At 39.2% G+C, this 20,828-nt stretch overlaps 1 protein-coding gene across 1 annotated transcript in view; it reads left to right on the top strand.

Moving 5' to 3' along the window:
* The window catches only part of LOC144436440 (putative ferric-chelate reductase 1), a 276,780-nt gene that overhangs the window by 70,948 nt on the left and 185,004 nt on the right, over nt 1–20,828 (top strand). The window lies entirely within an intron of this gene.

The raw sequence follows: 20,828 nt of genomic DNA, 5'->3' as shown, positions 1-20,828 counted from the left end.
GGGATCATATCACGATGAAAATGGAGTCTGAGTTATGGCTTTGGACATGGAAAATTCACAAAACAAAATGGCTGCCAGGCAGCCATATTGGATCGTATTATGACGAAAATGGATATGCACATGTATGTCATAGAACACTGTCCTAATACCAACTTTGAATGAGATCTGTTCAAGCATGTCTGAGTTATGGCTTTGGACATGGAAAATTCACAAACAAAATGGCTGCCAGGCAGCCATATTGGATCGTATCACAACGAAAAAGAATATGCACATGTATGTCATAGAACACTGTCCTAATACCAACTTTGAATGAGATCTGTTCAAGCATGTCTGAGTTATGGCTTTGGACATGGAAAATTCACAAACAAAATCGCTGCTAGGCAGCCATATTGGATCGTATCACAATGAAAATGGATATGCACATGTATGTCATAGAACACTGTCCTAATACCAACTTTGAATGAGATCTGTTCAAGCATGTCTGAGTTATGGCTTTGGACATGAAAATTCGCAAACAAAATGGCTACCAAGCAGCCATATTGGATCGTATCACAATGAAAATGGATATGCACATCTATGTCATAGAACATTGTCCTAATGCCAACTTTGAATGAGATCTGTTCAAGCATGTCTGAGTTATGGCTGTGGACATGAAAATTCACAAACAAAATGGCTGCTAGGCGGCCATATTGGATCGTATCATGACAAAAATGAATGTGCACATGTATGTCATAGAACACTGTCCTAATACCAACTTTGAATGAGATCTGTTAAAGCATGTCTGAGTTATGGCTTTAGACAGGGAAAATTCGCAAACAAAATGGTTGCTAGGCGGCCATATTGGATCGTATCATAAAACAAATTGACGTGCATATGTATGCCATAGCATGTTGCCCCTTTACCAAGTTTGAACATAGAACACTGTCCTAATACCAACTTTGAATGAGATCTGTTCAAGCATGTCTGAGTTATGGCTTTGGATATGGAAAATTCACAAACAAAATGGCTGCCAGGCAGCCATATTGGATCGTATCACAATGAAAATGGATATTCACATGTATGTCATAGAACACTGTCCTAATACCAACTTTGAATGAGATCTGTTCAAGCATGTCTGAGTTATGGCTTTGGACATGAAAATTCGCAAACAAAATGGCTACCAGGCAGCCATATTGGATCGTATCACAATGAAAATGGTTATGCACATGTATGTCATAGAACACTGTCCTAATACCAATTTTGAATGAGATCTGTTCAAGCATGTCTGAGTTATGGCTTTGGACATGAAAATTCACAAACAAAATGGCTGCTAGGCGGCCATATTGGATCGTATCATGACAACAATGAATATACACATGTATGTCATAGAACACTGTCCTAATACCAACTTTGAATGAGATCTGTTAAAGCATGTCTGAGTTATGGCTTTAGACAGGGAAAATTCGCAAACAAAATGGTTGCCAGGCGGCCATATTGGATCGTATCATAAAACAAATTGACGTGCATATGTATGCCATTGTATGTTGCCCCTGTACCAAGTTTGAAAAAAATCGGTCCAGGCATCTTCAAGAAACGGCTGCGGACGGACGGACGGACGGATGGACGCACGGACAGACGGAACCCAATCCATAAGTCCTCGTTCTGGACTTCGTCCGCGGGGACTAATTATGTTGGTTTGGTGTTTCACGAATGGGACATTACATTTTTGACACAAAAGGTAGACATATTTCAACTCTAGACTAACAGTAATAGAGACAACACAAACACAGCAGGATCCTTTGCTCAATCACAATGAACAGTGATAAGCATTCAATTTGCTATTCTTTAACAGTGCAGTAAAACCAGACTTCTAATGAAAACATTACACATGGACTTGATGATTTTAATGGCTGCAATTGCTTATTTTTTATCTGATAATCAACATTTCAACTTGACTACTTCTACATCCCAACCTTGCACTGCACCTATGTAATTGTTTCTTTTGCAATTGAAGTTGTCTGAGTGTGTGTAAAAGAATGTCATACATGAGTAAAACACCAAACCAACATCATTTTAGCTGTAATGTGTCGGTGTCCCTCTAGTCTATAGTCTTGCTGCTAGACGTTCGGGCTTTCTTCCGATGCTATAACTATAAGCTAACGAAGTTCGCATGTGAGGGCTTGCCCGAACAGTCTAGCGAATGTCATTTTCAGACCGGACATTCCATTGAGATTACGATAAGCGGTGGGTTGGGCCATATATGCATATATATACTTTAATATATTCAATCTCTGCATGCAGGTGTTGACAAACACATTTATGTCATTACTATGTCTTATCAGTTTATGGTAATTGTGTTTGATGAGTGTGTAGACGTTGTCATTCACACATTTTAGTTAACGCATTGGTGGTTATTTTTACAAGCCCCTCCTTAAGATGAATATGCATGAAAATTTAGCTATTGTCCTCTGTTTGTGCTTGTCGATAATACGGTTCTCTGATTGGCAGTTATTTATATCCTGATGACATTCGCTAGACCTCGGATGTTCCATCCTCGATAGCGTTGTTCGGCTGTGTGTCGTATTTTATCGGAAGAACATCCGAGGGCTAGCTGATAGACTATCTAGTCTACTGCTATCCTTCATTGAATCTTTCAGATCTCTCCTTCAGTCTAGCTCAATGAAGTCCTGAGATGCATGACAAGAAATTCAACCACAGTCATTCACACAGTGACATTAACATCATGTCTTTGTTAGTCCCCGCCGGACGAAGTCTGGGACGGGGACTTATGGATTGGGTTCCGTCTGTCCGTGCGTCTGTGCGGCCGTGTGTCCGTCCGTCCGTGTGTCCGTCCGTCTGTCCGTCCATCCGCAGCCGTTTCTTGGAGATGTCTGGACTGATTTTTTTCAAACTTGGTACAGGGGCAACATACAATGGCATACATATGCACGTCAATTTGTTTCATGATACGATCCAATATGGCCGCCTAGCAGCCATTTTGTTTGCGAATTTTCATGTCCAAAGCCATAACTCAGACATGCTTGAACAGATCTCATTCAAAGTTGATATTAGGACAGTGTTCTATGGTATATATGTGCCTATTCATTGTTGTCATGATACGATGCAATATGGCCGCCTAGCATCCATTTTGTTTGTGAATTTTCATGTCCAAAGCCATAACTCAGACATGCTTGAACAGATCTCATTCAAAGTTGATATTTGGACAGTGTTCTATGACATACATGTGCATATCCATTTTCATTGTGATACGATCCAATATGGCTGCCTGGCAGCCATTTTGTTTGCGAATTTCCCATGTTCAATGCCATAACTCAGACATGCTTGAACAGTTCTCATTCAAAGTTGGCATTAGGACAGTGTTCTATAACATACATGTGCATATCCATTTTCGTCGTGATACGATCCAATATGGCTGCTTGGCAGCCATTTTGTTTGTGAATTTTCCATGTCCAAAGCCATGACTCAGACATGCTTGAACAGATCTCATTTAAAGTTGGTATCAGGACAGTGTTCTATGACATACATGTGCATATCCATTTTCATCGTGATATGATCCCCCATACCCGACCAATCCTTTATTGATGTAGGCATGTTCCATGTCCAACAAGCAGACACAACATATCTAAGTCTGTTTGATTTAGGTTCACAAGTGTTGTTGAGTGATCAGAGTAGTGATAATTCCTTAAAACCCAATCATAGTGGGGACTATGTCATTCTCAATGACTTGTTAATCAATCAAAAGAATTCTATCCAATAAGTTAGTGTTTATTGGGGGAGTTACATAATGTCTCAATATGGTATATTTGTCAGTGCAGGATGCTACTTAGGGGGGAGAACCATTTGATTTCGGGGGGGGGGGGGGGGTATGGAGGAAGTAGTTATGGGAGCAAATTTTTTTTCCAGTCAGTGACAGCAATTTTTTTTTCAACTGTCAGTCCTGCATCAATTTTTTTTTCAAATGGAGTAGCAGTGCAAATTTTTTTTTTATTAGTCATTAAGTTTGTAATGCGTTGTTCATACCTATACCATGTCACAATGGTTCACAACTGTTCCTCTAAATAACTTGTTCTGTGCAAGTAGAAGAATTAGCAGTTAGTATGAAAGACGTCTGTCTACCAACCATACTTCTGCTACTTAAATACAGATACAGATACAGATACAGATACAGATACTTATATGTGTTTAAAAAAACCCAAAAAACATTGGAGAATGACTTTTCACAAGCGCCTCCTATTAAAAGTGGCTGAACATTATCTAAATAAACATTAAAATGATTGATCATGACTGGTTTAAAATTCGGATTACAAAGGGATAAAAACTCTTCCTAAAATGTTCAGACGATGTCTTAATGCTGCGATAACGTCGACCAGAGCGTAAAATGTTAAAAAGACTATTTGCAGGATGGTTAGAATTCTTCAAAATGGAAGTAGCCTTACGTAATGACCTCGAGTGGTATATGGAGTCAAGTGTTGGCAGATCAGTACCGATTATTCTCTCTGCCATGCGGACAATTTTCTTGAGTGAAGACAGTTCCTCAGATGTGATGTTGCCAAACCAGATGATGATAGAATACGTTAAAATGCTTTCAATGGTCGAATGATAGAAATTGACTAAAATGTCTTGACACAGGCCAAATTTTTTCAGGCGTTTTAGAAAATAAAGATGCTGCTGTGCTTTTTTGACAAGAGACGTTGTATTTTCGCGCCATGACAAAACATGGGATATCTGAATACCTAAGAACTTAAAAGTGCTTACAATTTCTACATCTGCACCATTGATATTAATTGGACTATGAAGGTCACTCTAATCTAAAATCAATGATTACTTCCTTAGTCTTACTGACATTGAGCTTGAGGTTTTTCACTTCACACCATTTGCTTACATTCTCGCAATTTCCACCCTGTACTCATCATTGTTCTTTATTTGTCCGATTGCCGTTGTGTCATCAGCAAACTTAACAATTACATTATCATCATACTTTGGTGAACAGTCATAAGTGAAAATAGGCGGGTTGAGTCCTAGCTGTGAAATTTTTGCGAATAGTTTTGATGGAATGATAGTATTAAATGCCGAGCTGGAGTCAATAAATAGCATCCGCACATATGAGGCACGATTATCAAGGTGAGTTAAAATTGAGTGAAGCGCCAAGGAAACAGAATCTTAAACGGAACGGTTGGAACGATATGCGAACTGGTACGGGTCTAAAGACTGTGGTAACAGTGACTTGATGTAGTGTAAGACGAGTCGCTCGAAGCATTTCATTATTACAGACGTCAATGCCACCGGTCTGTAGTCGTTTAAACATGTCACTGGTGAATTCTTTGGAACAGGAATTATGATTGAGTTCGTGAAACATGAAGGTACTACACACTGTTGAAGAGAAGTTTTAAAAATGTCCGTAAAAACATGGGAAAGTTGAGTAGCACACAGTTTAATAACGCGGGATGGAATGCCATCACTCACGAACGACTTTCGTACATCTGACTCATTAACGGTAAACAATGGTTCATCTTGTTCGCAGTCTGGACATAAATTTGTATGTACAAAAGAAGACTGGTAAAATATCCCTGAGGAGCTGACTGATCTGGGGAGTGCTGTACTCCTGACCCCTGTGAATTGCTTTCCTTTAAGCCATCATAGTAGTACCAGGATAAAATAGGATAAAATATACAGACATATCTTGGACATTCATTGACTGATTTCTTTCAAACTTAGTAAATGGATAATGAACTTTGACTTACATATGCATGTCAATTTGCTTTGAGATACGATGCAATTTAGCTGACTTAGAACCATTTTTGGGTAAAAAAACATGATTTTTGGTCAAAAAAGTTCAACTCCAAAACTACTGGGCAGATTGGACTGAAATTTGGTGGGAATGTTTTTAGAAGTATTATTCTGTAGATTTTCTGCAAAACATTTGGTCCTAGCAACAATGACCATGCCCCTGGCAACAACCAAATGACAGCGTGTTTTGATCAAATGACATCATCAGGTAGGCAAGTGAGTAAACATTCAAAAGAAGTATGCAAATCTCCTTAGCAACCATGACCACACCCTTAGCAACAGCCAAGCATTGGTGTTTTTCACAAAGATAACAGTGATCAAAATTTTTTTTAAATGTATACAACAGCCAAATGATCACATATATTGCAAAGATAACAAAAGTGATTAATAGACAATTGAATAAACATTAAAGAAATGTATGTCGATGTGCCTAGGAACAGGACCACGCCCATAGCAACAACCAAACAATCTGGTATATTGCAAAGATAACGATATGTATCAATAGACAATTGAATAACATTCAAAAAATGTATGTAAATGTGCCTACCAACTAAACCACACCCATAACAACAGCCACATGATCACATATTGGAAAGATAACAACAGGGATTAATAGACAAATAAATAAACATTCAAAAAATGTATGCAAATATTCAATGGATTATACAGTTGTCCTACAATGCCAGTGATACTATATTTCATACAGTCTAATAATATGCACTACCATGATTTTTGGCAATTCTCTGAAAACATCAATTGTGGGGACAGAGTCATCTCGGATGACTGCTTATTCTATTTTGCATGGGCCAAGGGCAACATGAGTCATGAGTACCCTGAACAACATGTACAATGTGCATATGTGAACCCGCAGTATGCATACAGAGCTATACAGTGTGGTGTGGTAGACTACCTTGTCGCAAAGTCTTTGACTTCATGTTTGCTTAGTTCAGCTTAGTTCTTCTTTCAATTCCTGCAGTACATGTATTGTTCAAATACAGTCCCTCTTGCCAGGTCAATATTTTCTTAAAAAGAGAAAATAAACGAAATCTATAAGTTTCGCCCTTGTAGGAAAATGAATAAGTTCTTGAACCCGATGTGTTATTTTAGTATTTATGTGGCATAGGCCTAACTGATTTTTATGTGGTATTTCACAATGGAAAACTAGTAGTGCCAACTATTTTATTTCCATTCTCAATGGCTAAGGTCCCTACTTAAATTTGCACACTTGATGTGTCCCAATTGTCCCGACTGTTTATTTGGTTGGTGTATTACCTTGGGTGAATAGTTGGGAAATTGTTCATTCAAATAAAAAATGATCTTACCACTGTGTGATTTGGGTCAAAAATTGTGATTTATGGTCAAAAAAATTTAAACTCAGAAATTACTAAGCTGATTGGTTTGAAATTTGGTGGGAACATTCTTAGGGGTGTGTAGATTAAGATTTGCTCATGACATAGTAATATGCAAATTATGACTAAACATGTCTTTTTGGTCAAAAACCTTTAATTCCAAAACTACTGAGCAGATTGGGATGAAATTTAATGGGGATGCATCTGGGGGTGTATAGATGAAGAAATATTATGTAATAATCTCATCAGTGATATGCAAATTAGGTGTAAAATTGTCAAGTTTGGTCAAAAATTTCTGTTCGACTATGATACTTACCCGTTGACAAATACTGATGGGTAACCCGCATTAATTCCTCCAATCCATGCCAAGAAATTTTTGGCCCCGCCCCCCTCCACCATACCTGGCTCCATATTTGGTAAGCTTAGTCTCCCACCTAAGTGGCAGTTAGCGCATGCGTACTTGTGTCTTTTATCGCATGGTGGTACGAGTGTGTAGACAGATATTAATTTTGTCTCCAAGTACATTCCCTCCAATTCCACTATACACACTGGTTTTTTCCACTTGGTTGGCTCTTTGGTTACCCTAAAGATCCTAGGATTACAGCTAAGTGTCGATTTATTGTCTCTCTCTTTGCGATTGAGATTTGTTGTGTGTTTTTTCTTCTCCGTGCAGACATTCCTTATATATACGGACATCATTGCCTTACCGTGTTGTTGTTTTTTCAGTCATTCGTTTCGTCATGACTAAACCTAAGAAGAAGGGTGCGTGTGGTCATGACATGCCTAAGCAGGATTGTCATTCTGTTTGTCTTTCTTGTCGGACGAGTTTGCAGTCCAAACCCTGCGAAAATTGGCGTAAACTAGGTAAACAGTCAGACAAACAACGTTCATCTAAGCTGAGTGCGAGTGCCACCCAGGCTTCTGTCACTACTCCTGTGAGTGTACAGGCTGCGACTATAACTGTAAGTTCTTCTGGGGGAAAGGTTGAGTGTACTTGACGAGTCGTCACGGCACTGTGATTCTAATCGTCATAAGGCTACTAGTATTTCCGAGTCGAACGCTGGTCCAACTCGTTCAGTCAGTGGAGAGATCTCCTGTTCTCATGTAACCAGGCCTGGTGTAGCTACTACCCACATACCTTCTCCTTTTCCAGTCTCAGGCTCGCCAGCTAATCGGACTGATTGTATTGAGGGTACGCAGACTGGTATACATACCAATCTGGGTAATTTTTTGAGGGTCGATCAGAGTATGAGCTGTCCTCAAATTGCCAATTCTAGTGATGTCAGTTCTAGACCAACATTGACTGCTGGACAGAGAATACAGTGTGGTCTGGACGATTCCACTTTGTATAGGGGTATCAGGGTTTATCCCCTCAGACCAGAGCTGAATTTCAGAATCCCCAATTCATGCCAATGCCTACTGGTGGTGCTTTTTCTGGTCCACAGCAATTTTCTGGTGACTTTGGTTTGCCTCCTGAGACACCCTGGGGTGTTTTTAATCCTCAGGTTGGTTGGCCACAGCAGTATTGGCAGTACCCCTGACCATCCCTCCCTGCTTATTACAGGGCTGAGGGTTCAAGGCCTACTGCTAGGAGAACACAGCATGATTTCATGTCTCCTACCAGGGATTCTCCCTCTCGTTCTCACAGACGTTTCAGAATGCAGAGGTCAAGAGACAGTTCGCCTTCGAACCGACAGTCTCCAGTCCCTAGAGGGCGGAGTTTTCGTTCACGTTCGAAATCTTCTTTGTCCTCCAAGTCGAGTGAGAGTAGCCGTTCGAGGTCGCGCTCTTCTGAACGTTTTGATTGGTACTCCAGTGAGAGGTCACCCAGGCGTGTACCCAGTCGACAGGAGGTCTCCCCAGTTCGATCTAAGTGTCGAGCCAGGAGAGACATAGACGAAATGTCATTAAAGGCTCCCAGTGATGCCTCCTTTTGGGGAAATGAATCATATACCCCCAGTGTAGTGGGCACGTTGTGTTCAACTTCCCCTACTCGTTCGAGTAGGGGAAGGAGTTCTCCTTCCACGAGTGCATTCAATGGGTTTACAATCGGTACCCAGACCATTGTCCTAAGCCTCCGCCAGCTCCCACTATGAAGTCGGAGTTTTGCATGGCTTTTGAAGAAATGGAAAAGTCTCAACTGATCAAGGAACCGTCTACTCTTCCACTTTCTTCCATGTACTCAGGTCAACTGGACAAAATAACGTCAGAGATTTTAGGTGAGGGCAATAAAGCTGCTGCGTTAAAACCTGGTCATTTTCCGCGGTTAAAAAGTTGGCCTCGTGCATACAAGACTCACACAACTGATCCATGGATTGGTTACCCTAGCCTAGACACTGAGGCCGAGGCTGTGGACACCAAAGCCAAAACTTTCAACTCCGTGTCTATCCCCGGCACTCAGTTAAAGCAGTTAGGGGAGATGCACGAAGAAAGTATCCGTGCATGTTCTGTCATGGATTGGTTTCTAGCTGCAGCAACGTCTAAACTACAGCAAGAAACCCCAGAGATGCCTAAGGTTCTCAGGCTATTGCGCATTGCAATGAAAGGTCTCTACCATGTCTTCAGCGAGAGGATGGGCAGCACTTATTTTGATGGAGAGGGATGCCTTCCTGAAACGGGAGTCTAACTCATTAACACACGAACTGAAACAAGAAGCAAGAAGCTCCTTGTTTTCCACTTCCTCACTGTTTGTTGGTAATTTGACTTCCCTGGCCCAGCGGGCAGAGAGTACGGTTAATGTGGGAGTCTCCACAAACAACCTCCGCTCCAGCAAGACCAAAGGCTAACCGTACAAGTACTAATACGGTGCCTGCAAACAGAAATTTCCAAGGCAACAGGAGTAAATCTGGACAGTCTAACAGAGGACGTCCATGTGGTAAACTGCGTAGTCAATGGGGTAGAGGCAAGCCTGGTCCCGACAAGCCCTTCTTTAGCAAGAGCAGCTTTAAAAGATTGGGCTCTGACTCTCCATTCGGCAACACGATACAGGAACGCCCCATTCCAAGACTGGAAATTCCAGTGGGGGCACACTAAGCCACTTTGCAAATGCGTGGGATACAATCTCACACGACAAATGGGTTTTGTCCACGGTAAGGGACGGTTATGTTCTGGAATTTGCCAAACAACCGCCCCTCACTTCCATTCCGTTCGTAATCTCTCTACCAAGAGGCACGGAAAGACAAAGGGCTCTTGCGATTGAATCTCTTCTGGCCAAAAGGGCCATTCGAGAAATCGATCCAAGTACATGTCAAATGGGATTTTACAGTCATCTTTTTCTAGTCCCCAATAAGTCAGGAGAATGGCAGCCGATTCTCAATCTAACGGCACTGAATACGTTTCTTTCAGTACCAAGATTTCAGATGGAAACACCAAGAGCAGTTTTAGCCACTGTCCAACCAAACGACTGGTGTTGTACGGTCCTAGACCGCACTTTCGAGTACACAGCACTCCCGTTTGGGCTAGCCACTGCCCCCTGGGTGTTCACTCGGGTGGTAGCGGCACCAGTAGCCTGGTTACGCTGACTGGCCACCCTTTTACATCCCTATCTCGATGATTGGTTGATATGGGATGCACAAAGGGACGTATTACTCGAACGGATTCAACAGATATTGTTGTTAATCCTTTCTCTGGGTTTTATCCCCAGTTATGACAAGTCAGTTCTCATCCCAAGTCAAGATACAGTATTCGTGGGAATGAGATTGATCACACACATGCAATACTTATATTCTGTGTAACGTCTGGGTGAGAACCAAGATGTAATGCTGAATCACTTTGCTGAATTTCCTGTCCATTAAGGTCTGGTATCCTTGTAGTAGAAGCCTTCTTCTCTTTGACAAGGAGAACACGTTTTGAAGAATTGATGAATTGCCTTTTTTTGTTGATGCAATCTTCTGTAATTTTTATCAAATGAGGGCAATGTCATCTGCACATGTGGGGTTACTTATACTCAGGTGGCCTATACTAAATCCCAGTCCAGATTCCTCAATAGATGTTAGAGTGCTGTTTGTGAAGATTTTAAAGAGTTCTGCAGATAGAGAACTTCATGTCTAGTTCCGTAGTAATTGGTCTTCCCATGTGACCATTCCACTTCACCTTACTGGTTTGGTCTATGTACTGCTGTTTAATCAAGTTCCAGAGGGCACCTCTTATACCATGGTCATATAGTGTAGTGGCCAACTTGTCATGCCAAACTATATCAAAAGCTTTATGAGCATCTAGTAGTGTAATACATATGTCTGATTTAGATTCTTGAGCTTCTGTAAAAGCTTCAGATACAAGTAGTGTGGCCATTGTTGATGAGCTGTTCTCAGTAAAACCTCTTTGTTGTGGATGCTGTTTGTGTGTTGAGATAGGTTTAATACATTGTAGGATAAGCTTCTCCAAGACCTTATTGATCACTGGTAGAACCGTAATCCCTCTATAGTTGTGCGAGTTGTTTGGTTGTTTGCCTTTCTTGAGAATTGGACTAATGACACCTAGCTTTAATTTGTCTGGAATATAACCTCTTTGAATAATTGCATTCAGTATTCTATGTAGAAACTTAATGATAGGGGGTCCCACATATAAGAAGTGTGTGGCTGTAAGATTGTCGACACCTGCTGCTTTCTTCTTGCTAAGATCTGCTACTGGAATGGCGATCTCATTTTCAGTAAATGGGGTTATCTGTGCTGTTGAAGCTTGGCACAGCTGTTCAATGATTAGATGGTCTAGAATGGCTTTCTCCATGTCTAGTGAGTTGAAATACTCACAGTCAAATGGTTTAGCAAGGTGTTGGAAATGGTTATCCCATCCCTCTGTGACATCTTTTCCAGAGAACACTTCACCATTGACTACAAGCTCATTTGTATTACTTTGATTGTTTTGACTTTGTTTAGTATTAACTACTTTATGGAATGTTACAGTGTCATCTTTATGGGCTTCCATGATCTTGTTATAGAGACAGTCTCTTTCCCTTGAAGCCTGTATACGTTGAACTTGTCATAATTTGCTTCTGTCCTGTTTTCGCTTTACTGTACTTGGATGATTATTATCTGAGGGACGACCATCTTTTTTGCATTGAATGAGCATCCTTACTATTTTTAATTGCATCTCTAATTTCCGGCGTCAATTTAGTTAGACCACTTTTGGAGATCTTCTTGTCTTTATGATCGATGTATGAGTCAGTAATATGAATAAGGGTTCAAGTTAAGTAATTTAGCTCACATTCAATGTCTAGATTACTGTTAATTTCTCTGCATGGTCTCAGGTAAGTGTTAATGTCTATCTTATAGAGGTCCTTAAATTCCCACCATTCTTTCATGGACTTAACTGTTCCCCTTGGTTCAGATTAAATGTCACTAGTTGTCTTGATAGTTTGTGTTTTGTTCATAGTGATGGATAATGAAATGGCTGTGTGGTCAGATGTATTCATTGGATCCATGTCTAATGTCCTTCCTACTGAGTGGTTTAACTCTTGGGATACAAAAAAGTAATCCAGCTGGGCATTATCTTTACCATGGAAAATTGTGTCTTTATCAAGTGGGGATTTGCATTGTAAGGCTTGTTGAAGCACAATTTTTTAAAGCACTAAGCTTCTTGCCTCTAGTATTTCTCGTTCTGGCTTTCATTGAGGAGTTAAAGTCACCAGTTAAGATGATCACATGAGAATCATTATATTTCTGAATAAGCTCCAGGCAGTTGTAAGAAATGCTCTTAGTATATGTAGTCTGGTGAATAAGGTTTATTTGTGCTGTTGGTGGCTTAAATTGTGGTTTAAAACTGGGTTGTTTCATTTGTCCTGTTGGTATTGACATGTACTGTTTATTTCCCGCTGTGGGGCCGACTTGTATGGTTTGATCTATGTTTGCTTTAACTTCATCACTTGGTGACCTGGTATTCGTAACTTCTGTATTTTGATGTTTGGCCATTCTGGGCTACTACATTTGCTTTAGGTGTGGGAAATGTCACTTCATGATTCATGATATCTTGAGCTTTTGTCGATAATCCTTGTACAATAATTTGTGCTGGTACTGACAAGGTGTCTCGCCTTGTTGCAGTAACATCCGGTGCCTTTTGATTTGCTTTGTATGTTTGTTAGTCCCCGCCGGACGAAGTCCGGGACGGGGACTTATGGATTGGGTTCCGTCTGTCCGTGCGTCCGTGCGTCCGTGCGTCCATCCGCAGCTGTTTCTTGGAACTGCCTGGACCGATTTTTTTCAAACTTGGTACAGGGGTAACATACAATGTCATACATATGCACGTCAATTTGTTTCATGATATGATCCAATATGGCCGCCTAGCAGCCATTTTGTTTGCAAATTTTCCCTGTCTAAAGCCATAACTCAGACATGCTTGAACAGATCTCATTCAAAGATGGTATTAAGACAGTGTTCTATGACATACATGTGCATATCCATTTTCATCGTGATATGATCCAATATGGCTGCCTGCCAGCCATTTTGTTTGCGAATTTTCCATGTCCAAAGCCATAACTCAGACATGCTTGAACAGATCTCATTCAAAGTTGGAATTAGGACAGTGTTCTATAACATACATGTGCATATTCATTGTTGTTGTGATACAATCCAATATGGCCGCCTGGCAGCCATTTTGTTTTTGTTTTTTCTATGTCCAAAGCCATAACTCAGACATGCTTGAACAGATCTCATTCAAAGTTGGTATTAGGACAGTGTTCTATGACATACACGTGCATATCTATTTTCATCATGATACAATCCAATATGGCTGCCTGCCAGCCATTTTGTTTGTGAATTTTCCATGTCCAATGCCATAACTCAGACATACTTGAACAGATCTCATTCAAAGTTGGTATTAGGACAGTGTTCTATGACATACATGTGCTTATCCATTTTCATCATGATACGATCCAATATGGCTGCCTGGCAGCCATTTTGTTTGCGAATTTTCCATGTCCAATGCCATAACTCAGACATACTTGAACAGATCTCATTCAAAGTTTGTATTAGGACAGTGTTCTATGACATATATGTGCATATCCATTTTCATCATGATACAATCCAATATGGCTGCCTGGCAGCCATTTTGTTTGCGAATTTTCCATGTCCAACAAGCAGACACAACATATCTAAGTCTGTTTGATTTAGGTTCACAAGTGTTGTTGCGTGATCAGAGTAGTGATAATTCCTTAAAACCCAATCATAGCGGGGACTATGTCATTTTTAATGACTTGTTTACACAGGCAAGTGTGTGTGACCTGACTCTTTTCAATATTGTCCAGACGAAGTAATATTTGTTGTAACTGATGATTAGTTTCTAGTCTGTGTATTCGATGATCGATCTCACTAAGGTCAATTTTGGTGTTTTGATTACTGACGACATTGGTACTGCCACTGCCATGATGATATTGTGATGTTCTGTGAGAGTTGTCATTATCGATATTTCATTTTATGTCAGATGTTATACTAATAAATCATGTCATCATTTCTTGCAAGTGAAGTAAGCTATAAATATTATCAATCCACACTTCAGTGATGTTTGCTGGTAATAATTTTGATGTAATTTTCAGGAATACAATGAAAAGATCAGTAAATATCTAATTTGTTAATTTATACAGAATGTGGAGTATTTGTAAGCAGACATGTCCATTGTTTGTACAGGGAAAGGTGTCATGCTTCTAATTGATTGGATTGTAAATTTCTCTACAGACAAATACCCACCTTTTTGCTTACTTTTGGGTGTCCCTCTGTTCCCCGTGTATAATTGCCAAGTACAGAAATTTGTGCTTACTGCACCCTATGGGCTATTCCCTAGTGGTCACATGACCCTGACTAGCCACACCCCAGTACACCTTGGCAAATTGATGAAAATTTTTTTAGGTTGCTTAGGACTATGAGTTTTTTTTAACTAAAATAAATTAAAAGAGCAAATTTGCAAACACAGAAAATGATAACATAGACATTGACATCAACAAGTTTTGCAGTCACGACATTTACAAACAGACGACCATGTACAAAAAACAGATGGTTCAAAAGAATTCAGAAATTTCTGGTGATAAAACGATGAAAGCTCAGATTTAAAAGCAGAGACACTCTCTGCATGTCTAATATCATGGCTGAGCAGATTCCAGAGGGTTCAGTAGTGTTATAGGGATTGCCCGGCGTCTGTCTGTCTGTGTGTGTGTGTGTGTAAACAACTTAAAGTCAAAAACCGCTGAAACGATTGCCATGATATTTGGTGGGTCCATTACCTTGGGTGTCTAGTTGGGAAATTGTTCAAATCAAAATGATTGCATCACAGGTGTGTGATTTGGGTCAAAAAATGTGATTTTTGGTCAAAAAACTTAAACTCAGAAACTACTTGGCAGATTGGTGTGAAATTTGGTGGGAACATTCTTAAGGAGGTGTAAAGTAAGATTTGTTCATGACATGATGATTCCATCAGTAGTATGCAAATTAGGGCTAAAAATGTGTCTTTTTGGTTGAAAATCTATAATTCCAAAACTACTGGATTCCAAAACTATCTTGGGATGTATGGATGAAGAAATATTAAGCATACAATGATTCCATGAGTGATATGCAAATTAGGTGTAAAAATGTTCATTTTTGGTCAAAAACTTATATCAAAAAGTACTTGTTCACCAAGTCTGAAACTTGGTGAGATGTTTCTGAAAGTGTTATTCTGCAGATTTTCTTCAAAACATTTTGACAAAATTGGCCCTAGCGACCATGACCACGCCCTTAGCAACAACCAAATGGCAGTTTGTTTTTGTCAAATAACAACATCATCTGGTAGGCAAATGAGTAAACATTCAAAAAATGTATGCAAATACCCTAGCAACCATGACCATGCCCATAGCAACAGCCAAACTGTCGTGTATTTCGCGAAGATAACAACAGAAATTGATAGACAATTGAATATACATTCAAAAAATGTATATAAATTTGCCTAGCAACAAGACCACGCCCATAGCAACAGCCAAATAATCACGTATATTGCAAAGATGACAACAGGAATAGAAAGACAAATGAATAAACATTCATAAAATACATGCAAATGTACCTAGCAATAAGACCACGCCCATAGCAACAGCCAAATGATCACATATATTGCGAAGATAACAACTGGAATAGAAAGATAAATGAACGAACATTAAAAAAATGTATGCAAGTGTGCCTAGCAACAAGACCACGCCCATAACAACAGCCAAATGATCACATGTATTGCAAAGATAATATCATGAATTCATACACAAGTGAACAAAAACATACACAAATGTATGCAAATATATCTAACAACATGACCACACCCATAGCAACAGCCAAATGATGGCATATATCGTAAAGATAGCAACATGGTTGGATAGGCAACTGGATAGTCATTCACCAAATGAACACTTATTGTTAGCATGGACTACCATATGGATAAACATTTTTAAAAACTGTACAGTTGTGCTACAATGCCATTGGCGGTATTTTTAAATGACTCTGTCTGGCTAAATTGTCCTTTGAGTTTAAGTTTATCAGTCGAACACCTTGTGTTGTGGCAGGGTTTTACATGACGCAATATATTGCGTCTTTTACGCATTATTATGGCCTCTTGACCCTCATGAAAATCAGGAGTGCGTCCTATCGGACACAAGAATTTTGGCGGAAGCCATAATATTCCCCTACGTTTGAAGTGATTGCATTAGATTCTGACTACAGTAGAAACCCCCCGACTTGAAATGAAAAGTTCCGGAACTTCATTATTTATTCATCACCATTTGCACCAATAGCAAGATATATACTGCGTCGGTGCTTTGTTTCGATACTTTTTCAAACTGTTAACTTTTTTCTGATTGGGTGAAACATTTCCAATTGTTTTTAAAATGGCTGCTGGTCCGAGACGATAGTTTCTTCGGTGGCGACAGGCTGTCTGACACAGATTCCGCCATGGTACTAGTAAGAAGTCACATTTTTTACCGACGAAGGATTGAACTTTCAACGATGGCTGGCTCAGTAATTTAAATGGTGTCGTCACTTGTCCAATCTGATTAAAATCTGTTGTGTAGATAGGCTACGTTGTACTTCCATGCGTCCTTGTAATTGCGTCTTTTACGTATGTATTTTGTCTTCCGGGTGTTACCGCCTATCTCACCAGTAACAACCGGAAGACAAACGACGCATGTATAAGACAATGAAGTAAAGGTAAATAAAAGAAACGTAGCCTATCTACACATCGGATTTTAATCAGATTGTTACTTGTCAGACCGTAACGTCATGGAATGCGATGTTTGTTTCAAAGCAAAACGAAAAAAAATCTTTTTCTGAAGGGTGTTCAAATTTCAGAAACTCAACTCTTACATGAAATCAAGACTCTAGAAGTCACATAAACAGTGTTTGTTTGTTGTCCATGAAGTTGGACTTTACTACAGACCGTCAGGTAACAAACGGAAGGAAATCTCAAGAGATGAGTGACAATGTACATGTAATATCATAGTCACTGTCATACTCAACTCAACAGTGAACAGTTAACATGTTTATGTTATGATATAATGACTAAACAAGATCTCCCTTGCGATCATTGTATAAATGCCGATTTCATGCATGTTCAGAAATGGTTTGTTAGGGAGTTCAAGGAATGCATTGAACAGGTACTTTCAATATCTCTAGAATTTGAATTACAAACGATAAAAATGTAAATGTGTGTTTAACAAAGTTCCTATCTCATGGGTGAATAAAGACTGGGATTAATTATTTGTATTTTCATTTGCCTTCTCAATTTCATTCAAATCAATTTAATTCTGTTCTGGCTTATTTCAATCGCTCCATTGTACTATTTCCCCATCTTACAGACATTAATTGCTTGGTTTTGTGAATGACCCCCAGATTTCCAGCTGTGACCCCAAAATTTTCAGACCTTGGGTCACAAAGACCCCCATAACCAAAAAGTGATGTAAAACCCTGTTGTGGTAATCCCTTTCAACTGAATTAAAATGGACAAAGTCATCTAGTTTGATGTCATTGTACCCAAATTTACATTTGTAAAGAAGTGTCAAGTCTGCCATTTCCCTTCTGTACATTAAGGGTAAAAGATTTAGTTGAGTAAGCCTATCTTTATAGAAGTATAAGTGATCATGGTTTGTCTGTCAACTTTTTTTATCTTCATTATCTTCTCCGAAAATGACAGTTGAAATACTTCGATATTTGGTGTGCATGTTCCTTGGGGGAGGATATTCATGCCAACTTGATCTGTGCCATTTTCAATTTTTTTACAACTTTTTTTTTCAAAAATGATATTTTCATCATCTTCTTAAATACTACTCGTCAGATTGCTTTGATATCTGGTGTGTCGATGCGCAGAGGATAGCTTACTCAGATTTGTTAACTTCAAGTCAGCACATCTTCTTTTCTTTTTTTGATGATTTTTTTTGTAATTAAAAAAAATCTGTCCACGAGACTTTAAGTAAACTGCCACTTTTCAAAAGACACCGTTGACGTCAAACAAGCAATGTAATCAGCGTGCGAAATTAATGCCGGTCCTTCGGCCCGAGACCAATAGATTTCCGTTCGGACCGACAGTTTTTCAGAATTACAACAACTTATCGGTCCTTATGACCGACTGAAATTTGGAGTAAATAATAACTTTTATTCAAAGATGTATCCAATTTCACCTACATGAATCTGATCTTGTGTTACCTATTTTACTCTCGACATCATCTCGTTCAAGTCAAGTGACACAGAGCTAGCTCGCTATGTGTTGTTGTCAATGTTGATGTCTACATATGACATAGCATACAGCATTTACTTTATGAAATTATGTTAGCAAACACATGATTGACCGAATTTCTCCAATTATTTGTGTCTTGACTAATCAGAACGTCTTAGACATTCAGACCAATTTTATGCATTCAGCGCATGCGTCTTTTCCCACCATGATAGAGTAATTGTTGTAAAGTTTACTGTTCTAAGTGTATGAAACTTTTAACGTGTTTGAGACAGTTCCACCTTGTATTTACAAAGTATATTGTGGCGATATTTAGAAGGCAGCAATGGGCTTCCGAAGAAGAAGACGAATTTAAACAGACACTGTTTTTTAAAGGCTGGTATTAAAGCCGGTAAATGTTAGCGGGTTTCCCGATCAATTTACCGGAGTTCCCCATGTGTGTGGCCATGATCAAAACAAACTGACGGAAAACATATAAATTACTCTGAAAATGGTGTTTTAACTAATAAACAAGGCAGGTACACTTCGTAAAATATCTTCAGTACGATAGGTTTTTTTTTTGTAAAACAGTAAAAAAAATGCGTAGTCTGATTGCTTTCAATTTGATTCATATGATAATGTATGTCCTGTCATGTTGTAGTCGACATAAACTTAGAAATGTTGCATTTTTGTTGCCATTGTTTTATCTGGAAAATTACTGCATCGTGCCAAACACGGGTACATATAGTGGATGACACATTATAGGACAGTTACCATATCATGCTCCCACGTCAAAAAAACTTGCATTGTAAGACATGTTTAGCCATAGTTCTCTTCATCATGGTCAGATTTCTTACACAAACAGTCGAGTCAGAGACGATACTCAATACACCACTGTATGGTATACGGGTAGGGCTTTATGGGGGGGGGGGGGGGGGCTTCAGTACATATTTGAAGGAAGACGAAACCGCTCCGTGTCACTTTTGTGGATGGAAATTGAAATAAAGTGAATACACAGTTTTCAAGAGGGATAGTTATGCGACAAAACTTTCTGCCATGATGAAGTTGTGGGTCTACGCTCGCTAAGAGTTGGAAAGCTACATCAGCTGTTGCCACAGACGATGAATCTGACTTTGGATATGTGATTCAGAATTTAGTGAATCGTACAGAGAGGAAGGAGAGGACTGTGATCTCTTAGAGATTGCAGATAATGCATATTTAATGATTCATTCACCCATATTATCTACAATCTATGGATATGTATTTCTATGGTGACCGTGTAATGAATACATTCAGTCTCAGACCACTAGAGTCTATAGGAACAGATTATGCGAGAATGAATATTCATAGTCTCTGGGTTCATAGTTACAAATGAAAATCTCTACTCATAGAGTCAAATATTACTTGGTAGTGAATCAAAATTTACTTCCAAGTTATTTGTTGACTCTGTGAGTGGAAATTTTATGAAATATAGTGGATAGTGAACAATTCTTTGTATTCTCTTTTACTTTAGTATATCTAAAGATGTGTTGTATCATATTAAAGTTCAAAATCATTTAATCTGTAAATGGAGGGTATATAAATATAGGTCGTGAACGTGAACTGCATTGAGTATGGACCAGCAGTTTTCCTTAAGGACCAGCAGTATTTGCTACATGTCGGTCCTTATGACCAGTAGTCATGTTCCCTTAAGTTCACACACTGAATGTAATATGTGCTATAGTCTTAATTCTACGTTTTGTGTGCCCAAATGACAAGTGTTTGTTCGAAACAGGGTTGTAAACTTCAAATCCAAATTCTGTACCCCTTCTACAGAATGGTTCATTCCAATAGATGCTCTCGATCGACAAATTTCATGAAGTTGCCGAGCCTGAAAGTATATGCTGTCACTGTAGGGGACGATTTTTGACAGAGTCAGTCGTCAATAAAAACGATAATACGCATTTCTAAAATTACCTCATTTTGAAAGGGAAAGCACTTTGTGGTTCATTTATGGAGTTTTGATTTTGTATGATCAATATTGGTGGCAAAATCGCCACGTCAAAATTG

This window comes from Glandiceps talaboti, chromosome 6, assembly GCF_964340395.1.
Source record: "Glandiceps talaboti chromosome 6, keGlaTala1.1, whole genome shotgun sequence".
Taxonomy (NCBI): Eukaryota; Metazoa; Hemichordata; class Enteropneusta; family Spengelidae; genus Glandiceps; species Glandiceps talaboti.
The sequence above is the reverse complement of the archived record's forward strand: the minus strand, read 5'-3'. Positions and strand labels throughout refer to the sequence as shown.